The 8,060-nt window shown below is 42.1% G+C and overlaps 1 long non-coding RNA gene across 1 annotated transcript; it reads left to right on the top strand.

Annotated features, from left to right (window-relative positions):
• The first annotated feature begins 1,860 nt into the window (after positions 1-1,860).
• LOC120967408 (uncharacterized) lies at positions 1,861-5,358 on the top strand. The gene is made up of 4 exons (XR_005761200.3): positions 1,861-2,166; positions 3,661-3,856; positions 4,610-4,666; positions 5,066-5,358. It is a non-coding gene; the product is annotated as an uncharacterized lncRNA (long non-coding RNA).
• The last annotated feature ends 2,702 nt before the right edge of the window (positions 5,359-8,060 follow it).

The raw sequence follows: 8,060 nt of genomic DNA, 5'->3' as shown, positions 1-8,060 counted from the left end.
GGAATACTTTGACCGATGGCCGACCGATGGCCGTAGACAAACTTAGGCCAAAATCCTAAGCTTGGGGGAGTATGTATTTCTCACCAACATTACATTCATGTTCACATGTTTCATACCAGTTGTCGGTGTTCATCATCTTTCATTGCATTATCCACGTCAGTTTTATTTTTGCTTTCTTCTTGTGTGTTTGAAAAAATTTCAAAAACCTAAAAAATATTTCTTGTTGGAAATAGGCCCTATAGGCAATAATAAAGTGGTTATTATTATATTTCCTTAATCATGATAAAGGTTTATTATTCATGCTATAATTGTATTGATCAGAAACTAAATACATGTGTGAATACATAAACAAATACTAAGTCCCTAGTAAGCCTCTACTAGACTAGCTCGTTGATCAAAATATGGTTAAGGTTTCCTGATGATTTGTCGCTTGATAATGGGATCACATCATTAGGAGAATGATGTGATGGACAAGACCCATCCGTTACCATAGCATATGATCGTTCAGTTTATTGCTACTGCTTTCTTAATGTCACATACATGTTCCTTCGACCATGAGATCATGCAACTCCCGGATACTGAAGGAATACCTTGTGTGCTATAAAACATCACTTCATAACTGGGTGATCATAAAGTTGTTCTACAGGTATCTCCAAAGGTGTCTGTTGAGTTGGCGTGAATCGAGATTGGGATTTGTCACTCCGTATGACGGAGAGGTATTTTGGGCCCTCCTGGCAATACAACATCACAAGAAGCTTGCAAGGAAAGTTACTAAGGAGTTAGTTACAAGATGATGCATTACGGATTGAGTAAAGAGACTTACCGGTAACGAGATTGAACTAGGTCTGGAGATACTGGCGATCAAATCTCAGGCAAGTAACATACCAACGGACAAAAGGAACTACGTATGTTGTCATAAAGGTTCGACCGATAAAGATCTTCATAGAATATTTAGGAACCAATATGGGCATCCAGGTTCCGCTATTGGTTATTGACCGGAGAAGCATCTCGGTCATGTCTACATCATTCTCGAACTCGTAGGGTCCACACGCTTAACGTTCATTTATGATATAGTATTATATGAGTTATCACTACAAGAAACATGTTAATCCGTGACGGATTCCTGGTGACGTTATGTAAATCCGTCATGGAAACCGTCACCGACCAGCAAGATGTGCCTGGGCCAAAAAAGGGTAGCCTCTTAATGACGGACGTGGAGGTACCGTCACGAAAACCGTCATCGATCGACCAACTGGGCCTAGCCGGGCCTAGCTTTCCCCCTTCATACACCCTCTGTAACAACACAAATTGCTCCTGCTAATGTGGCATAGTCATATGAGTTACATCGTAATTTGAATTTGCAAAACTTTAAAAAAATCAAGGATCCTAATCAAATTATATGGCACCAAACTGAATGATGAAATATACTTATGTAGCATACAGACACGTGGGGCCAACATGAATCAAGCCTAGTACGATTCACCGGGCTAAGGGCAAAGACACCAAAATACGAAACGCGTTGAAGCAAAGCGCGCGAAGAAAACATTCAAGTCGTCTACGCGGCAAAGTCCAAAACAGAAGCGCGCGGAGGGGAAAACATTAAGGTCCTCGGCGCGGGGAGTTAAATCTTTTTGACCCATTTAACTCCACAGCCCATGATCCTAGTGGCCACAGCCTCGCGCCTCTCCCCCGACCGCGAAAACCCTATCCACCTCCACCCAGAGCCGCCGACTCCTCTCTCCCTCACCTCCCGATTCAGATCCATGTCTAGCCTCCCTCCACGCGCGGTTGCTGATCTCTAGCGCCGCCGCGCCAACCATCTCCTGCTCCACCTCCGTCTCTACCCACTCTCGCTCCGCCCCCCCCCCCCCCCCGTGTAGCCTCCACCGTTCTGCGATGGGGCGGCCGTAGCGGCGCTCCTAGATCTATGTCAAGGGCAGCCCCCTGCTCGTCGTCATGGGCGCAGTGGTCATGAGGAAAGTGGTTGAGGACGGTGAGATGGAAGTTGTAGCCTACCCGCTGCCCAGGACAAGGACGGCTGCCCTGACGCTCCCCCTTCTTCACAATCTCGCACTGGGAGAGGAGGGGATGGCCACTGTTTTCTTCGGCACTCCTCGGCCTTATCCACATTCCACAGGTGACCTCGCCAAACAACTTGCTGTGAAGGTGATAACCCCTTTCACTCTCCATTAATTGAAAAATTATCCATTTAGAGGATGTCAGGATAGTGCTTTGGAGTGAAATAACTTTTGTGGCTGGGGATAATTGTTTTGGAAAGATAGCAAGATGATGTATTATGTTTCATATTTTCCATAAATGTTGATGTGACTGATATTTTTTTAATGTAGAGATTTATATTTACATCTTTTCTTCATCAACATGTACGTCTAATAAATATACGTGGGGTGCTTACATAGTTTCTGAGGTCGTGCTGTGTTTATGTGTGTCAATTTAGTTTAGAGATATACATCATTGAGATGTATAAAAGTATGATGTAGAGTATATATGAAACTGAAAAGATGGGATGCTTAAAGCTGGAATAATTAGCTAGCACTACAAACTATGCACCCTTCTTTGTCCTGATGTTCCTATCCTTGAAGGATGTTGCCTCACACATGACAGTAGCTGCATGGCCTATGAACGATGTTCCCTCCCCAACAACGCCTTTGTGAGCATGCTCGCTGTTGGCGCTGCCATGGCAGAATCATGCAAGCATCGGCCATGCAGGTGTCGTGTGTATAGCAGTGCTGATCCTTAAATATCTTCGTTGTGCTTTTTGCATCATCTCAGTGTGTGTGCGCTTGTTTCCATTTTTTACTTAATTTATTGCTTGCTGCAACACCTAGTTCCTCCTAGTTTGATGGAGTTGTTTGTTGTTCATGGTGGATGCATGATATGTAAAATCTGAATTGGTATTTTTATAGTTACATGTCTATTTTGACAAAATACTGATTGCTAACATTTACTCTGCGTACCAATTACTTTCTACCATTCCTGATTATTCTCCACTACTCTATACCTTTTTATATGAGAAAACACCACCCACTCTGTACTCTACCAATCAGTTTTCTGGTTTGCTTGGAAGAAAAGAACCATTACTTGAAAACCAGCTATGAGATAGACTAGATCATTTAAGCTTGGTTGATAGATAAAATTCGGTTCATGTGCTGGGACAAGTGTACATTTTTTTGTTCAGTGAAGAGTGTGTTTGTGCTGTCGGTGGCGACCTCCTCTGCCGCGCGCTGGCGGTGGCCGACTTGCACTGCGACCCTGGCCATTGAGCTGAACCTGATCCTGGTCCATGATTAGTTAGGGTGTTGGTGCTGTTTGGGCTCGATTAGCTCGATTCGATGTTGTTTTAGGCTTGAGAAAAGTTGTTCTCTTGTTGAAATGAGAGGGATAAGGTAGGTGCTGCAGCTGTTGGCAATCGTGTATATGCAATTGTAGGCAACCAGAGAATATGTTTTGCATTTGTATGTCCTCATGTTTAAAATTTGTGTCTGGAAGTTATTACTGGATCTACTATCCCAATAATTTTTTATTTCCTAAATCTCATCGTAAATCTGGAAGTTGCATTGCATATATGTGTATTACGCCATACTAGCAAACTTCTAAAAGCAAGTGGAGCTGAACCTTTATAATGCACCATGCATTCTGCAGATTATGCCATACTTATTTGCATGTCATGCTATATGAACGGGCACTGTGGTTGTGATTGTTATGCTGGGAGCGATGTTCCTCATGGTCCCAGTAATGCTGCTAGTATGGAAGAGGCACTGGATCCTTGTTGTCACATTCCTTGAGCTCTCGTTGATGGAGGATAAATGGAAATAAGTGATCATCTAGTGGAGACAGAGTAAGTTACAACCTCTTTGCTCTTCCTGTTCGTAATAAGAAGGAATCCTTACTCTAGTGTCCCATTTACTTGCAGCTTTTAATTTTTTGATACACAATATATATGATGCTTCCATCCTTTTCAAGTTTTTTGCAATATTGTTTTTCTCTATATTGCACCCAGAACTGAATGTTTGATTGGATCAGGCATGTAACATTGTGAGTAGGCCTTCTGGCCTGTTTACTTTTTGATTGGATCAGGTGTTCATGTAAACATGATAGCTCCAACTCTTGTTTCAAGAGTGAGTAGTATGCTGAAACTGCATTTTAGTAAATAGGGGTTACTTCTCAAATCTGAGAAATTGAAAACCAATCCTCATTGCTGATTGGCGGTGTATATACAGTAATGGTATATGAAGATGAATTTTGCAAAAAATCAGCTTTTACCTTCAAAATATATGTACAGAATTTCCAGATCTAATCTGAAATGTCAATTAGGAAATGCTGAGCATTATCTTTGACCTTTCAAACCAAAAACCTACTGTATGGACAAACACAAATCATACTACTGTCCTTTGCTTAGAAATGCTGAGCATTATTTTGTTAGTGGGTTTACATGGCCTCAACTTCTGCTGCTATAGTACTTGAGTTTTGTGATGTGTGTTTGTTAGTCATTTGACTTTAATTCGGCACACTTCTCTCTGGTGACCGCTTCCTCTCTGAATCTTTAACCCTAAATTTTCTCTGAATTTCTTCTGTATCTTGAACACTGCAGGATAACAAGTAGAGACAAACTGCAGGGAACCAAGTAGAGACAAATCGCTGCACTGTGGTATGTGGCCTTCTATCAAGATCTGATTCAGTTTAGATTTCCCCGTAGGTCTTGGAGACATGATTTCTGTTACTGTATTAATATGTCAACATGTTCTATTTAGAGTTTTCTCCCTAGGCATTTCTTTTTCTATCCTTGTTGTCTCCTGTAGACCGGTGAATATGTATTCCAGTAATAAGTTTAATCTAAATCTAAGAAGAAAATTACATTGTTACATTGTGGCAGTCCTACAGTAAGAATACAGAGGTTCAAACCTGTTTATTTGTGTACTACGCACATGTATTAGTCAATCAATTTATTGTTGTTTTATACTAGATACTTTGTTATTCTCATCTGTAGGCATTTCTCCTACTATATATTCATATCTACAAATGTCTAATGTTGTTGTGAATATGGTAGGTATGTTGCTGTCCATCAGAATCTGCCATGCCATATAGTTGCCATCAGGAGGGTCGACGACAAGAACACGAGTGACAACCTTTGTAGTTATATGTTTTGTCGATGTAAATTGGATTGTACCGGTTCCTAATCCTATGGATGGTTGCATATTAAGTGATTTTGTCAACATGGAGGATATTATAAACTGCTAGGTTCTACATACCTATAGATGGTTGCATATTGAGTGATTTGTGTAACATATGGTACTTTGGAAATATTGTCCTCATCTAAAAATGGCATTATGATTTACGGAACACATTATGCTAAAAGCGTATTTGATCAAAATTGGGCTGAATGCAATGGATGGGCCCAAATTTAAATTGATCCTAAATCCATGATGGTTTCTGTGACGAAAAATAGTGTCCACGTAGGTAGCCACGTCATTCCAGTTAGTCAATTGAAAATCCTACGTGGCATTGGTCCATGACGGACTGTTCCATCACGGCCTAGTTTGGGCTTGGGCGGGCCTGGGGCAATTCCATGACGGCCAAGAATCGTCATGGAAGCTACGATGTCAAATTATGACGCGATATACATGACGGATCTCAAGTCCGTCAAGGATGGACATGCATGACAGTTTTTGCCTGATCTGTGACGGCTAAGGACTGTCACGTATTAACAGATTTCTTGTAGTGTATTTATGTTGGTGACCGAATGTTTTTCGGTGTCCTGGTTGAGATCACGGACATGAAGAGGAGCTCCGGAATGGTTCGGAGGTAAAGATTGATATATAGGATGATAGTGTTTGGTCTCCAGAAGGGTTCCAGAATTCACTGGAAGGTTTTCAGATGTTTCTAGAAATGTTCTGGTGCGAGGACACTTTGGTTGGGCCAAGGGGTAAGGCCCACGGGGCTTTAGGTCGGTGCAAAAGGAAGTTTTCTGGAGGTCAGGGACCAGACACCAGGGACCCTGATATTTGGCCTTGGGCCAGACACCGAGGACCATGGCGTCTGTTGCTAGAATTCGAGAAGGACTCTTCCTTGCGTTCCAAAACGACTTTGAGGAGAGGATCTTTCTCCAAGTAACTATCCAATGGCTCAACATATAAATAGAGGAGCAGGGCTAGCCCCTAGAACACACCACGATTCATCAAGCCGTGTGTCGACGCCCCCTCTCCCTCTAGTTCATCCTCCGCTCTAATCCGCTGTGCTTGCCGAAGCCCTGTGGAAATAGTTTCACCTGCATCGTCACCACGCCGTCGTGCTGCTGGAACTCATCTACTACTTTGCCCCTCTTGCTAGATCGAGAAGGCGAGGACGTCGTCGAGCTGAACGTGTGCTGAAAGTGGAGGTGCCATGTGTTCGGTGCTTGATCGGAACGGATTGTGAAGTTGCACGACTACATCAACCGCGTTGATAAACGCTTCTGCTTAGCGATCTATAAGGGTATGTAGATGCTCTCCCCCTCTTGTAGCTATGAATCTCCATGGATAGATCTTGCGTGTGCGTAGAAAAAATGTGTTCCATGCAATGTTCCCCAACAGTGGCATCATGAGCTAGGTCTATGCATAGATGATATGCACGAGCAGAACACAAAGAAGTTGTGGGCGGTGATGTTCATATTGCTTACCACCTATCTCTTGTTTTGATTCGGCGGTATTGTGGGATGAAGAGGCTCGGACCAACCTTACATGTCCACGTACATGAGACCGGTTCCACCGCATAACATGCAACTTGTTTTTCATAAAGGTGGCCGGCGGGTGTTTGTTTCTTCCAGTTTAGTTGAATGTAATTTGACAACGGCGGTCCTTGCAGAAGGTTAAATGGCAACTTGACAATCACCGTTGTGGTTTTCGTAGGTAAGAATGGTTCTTGCTAGTTGCTCATAGCAGCCACATAAAACTTGCAACAACAAAGTAGAAGACGTCTAACTTGTTTTTGCCGGGCATGTTGTGATGTGATATGGTCAACATGTGATATGATATATGTTGATGTATGAGATGATCATGTTTTGTAGTAAGTTCACGACTTGCATGTCGATGAGTACGACAACCGGCAGGAGCCTTAGGGTTATCTTTAAGTATTCTATGACATGCGTGTCAATCACTAAGCGCCATGTAATTGCTTTAATTTATCGCTATGCGTTAGCAATAGTTGTAGAAGCAATAGTTGGCGAGATGACCCCGATGCAACAATGGAGATCAAGGTGTCATGCCGGTGATGATGGAGGTCATGTCATTGCTTTGGATATGGATATCAAAAGCACAAGATGATGATGGCCATATCATGTCTCATATTTTTTATTACATGTGATGTTTATCTTTTATGCCTCTTATTTTTCTTAGAATGGCAGTAGCATTATAAGATGATCCCTTCACTTAATTTCAAGATAAAAGTGTTCTTCCCGAGTATGCACCGTTGCTAAAGTTCATCATTTTGAAGCACCTCATGATGATTGGGTGTGATAGACTCTACGTTCACATACAACGGGTGTAAGCTAGTTTTGTACATACATAATACTTGGGTTAAACTAGATGAGCCTAGCATGTACAGACATGGTCTCGGAACACTGGAGACGGAAAGGTCGAACACGAGTCATGTAGTAGATATGATCAACATGGAGATGTTCACCACTGAAGACTACCCCATCTCACATGATGATCGGATATGGGTTGGCTGATTTGGATCATGTATCACTTAGACAACTTGAGGGATGTTGATTTAAGAGGGATTTCATTAGTAATCTGATTATTTGAACTAAAATTTATCATGAACTTAGTCCTAATAGTTTTTGCAAATCTATGTTATAGATCAATGGCCCGTGCTACCATTCCCTTGAATTTTAATGTGTTCCTAGATAAAGCTAAGTTGAAATATGATGGTAGCAACTACACGGACTGGGTCTGTAACTTGAGGATTATCCTCATTGTTGCACAGAAAAATTATGTCCTTGATGCACCGTGATACGTCTCCAATGTATCTACTTTTCCTAACGCTTTTCCTCATGTTTTGGACTC

The sequence above is a fragment of the Aegilops tauschii genome, chromosome 1, assembly GCF_002575655.3.
Source record: "Aegilops tauschii subsp. strangulata cultivar AL8/78 chromosome 1, Aet v6.0, whole genome shotgun sequence".
Classification (NCBI taxonomy): Eukaryota; Viridiplantae; Streptophyta; class Magnoliopsida; order Poales; family Poaceae; genus Aegilops; species Aegilops tauschii.
The sequence above is the reverse complement of the archived record's forward strand: the minus strand, read 5'-3'. Positions and strand labels throughout refer to the sequence as shown.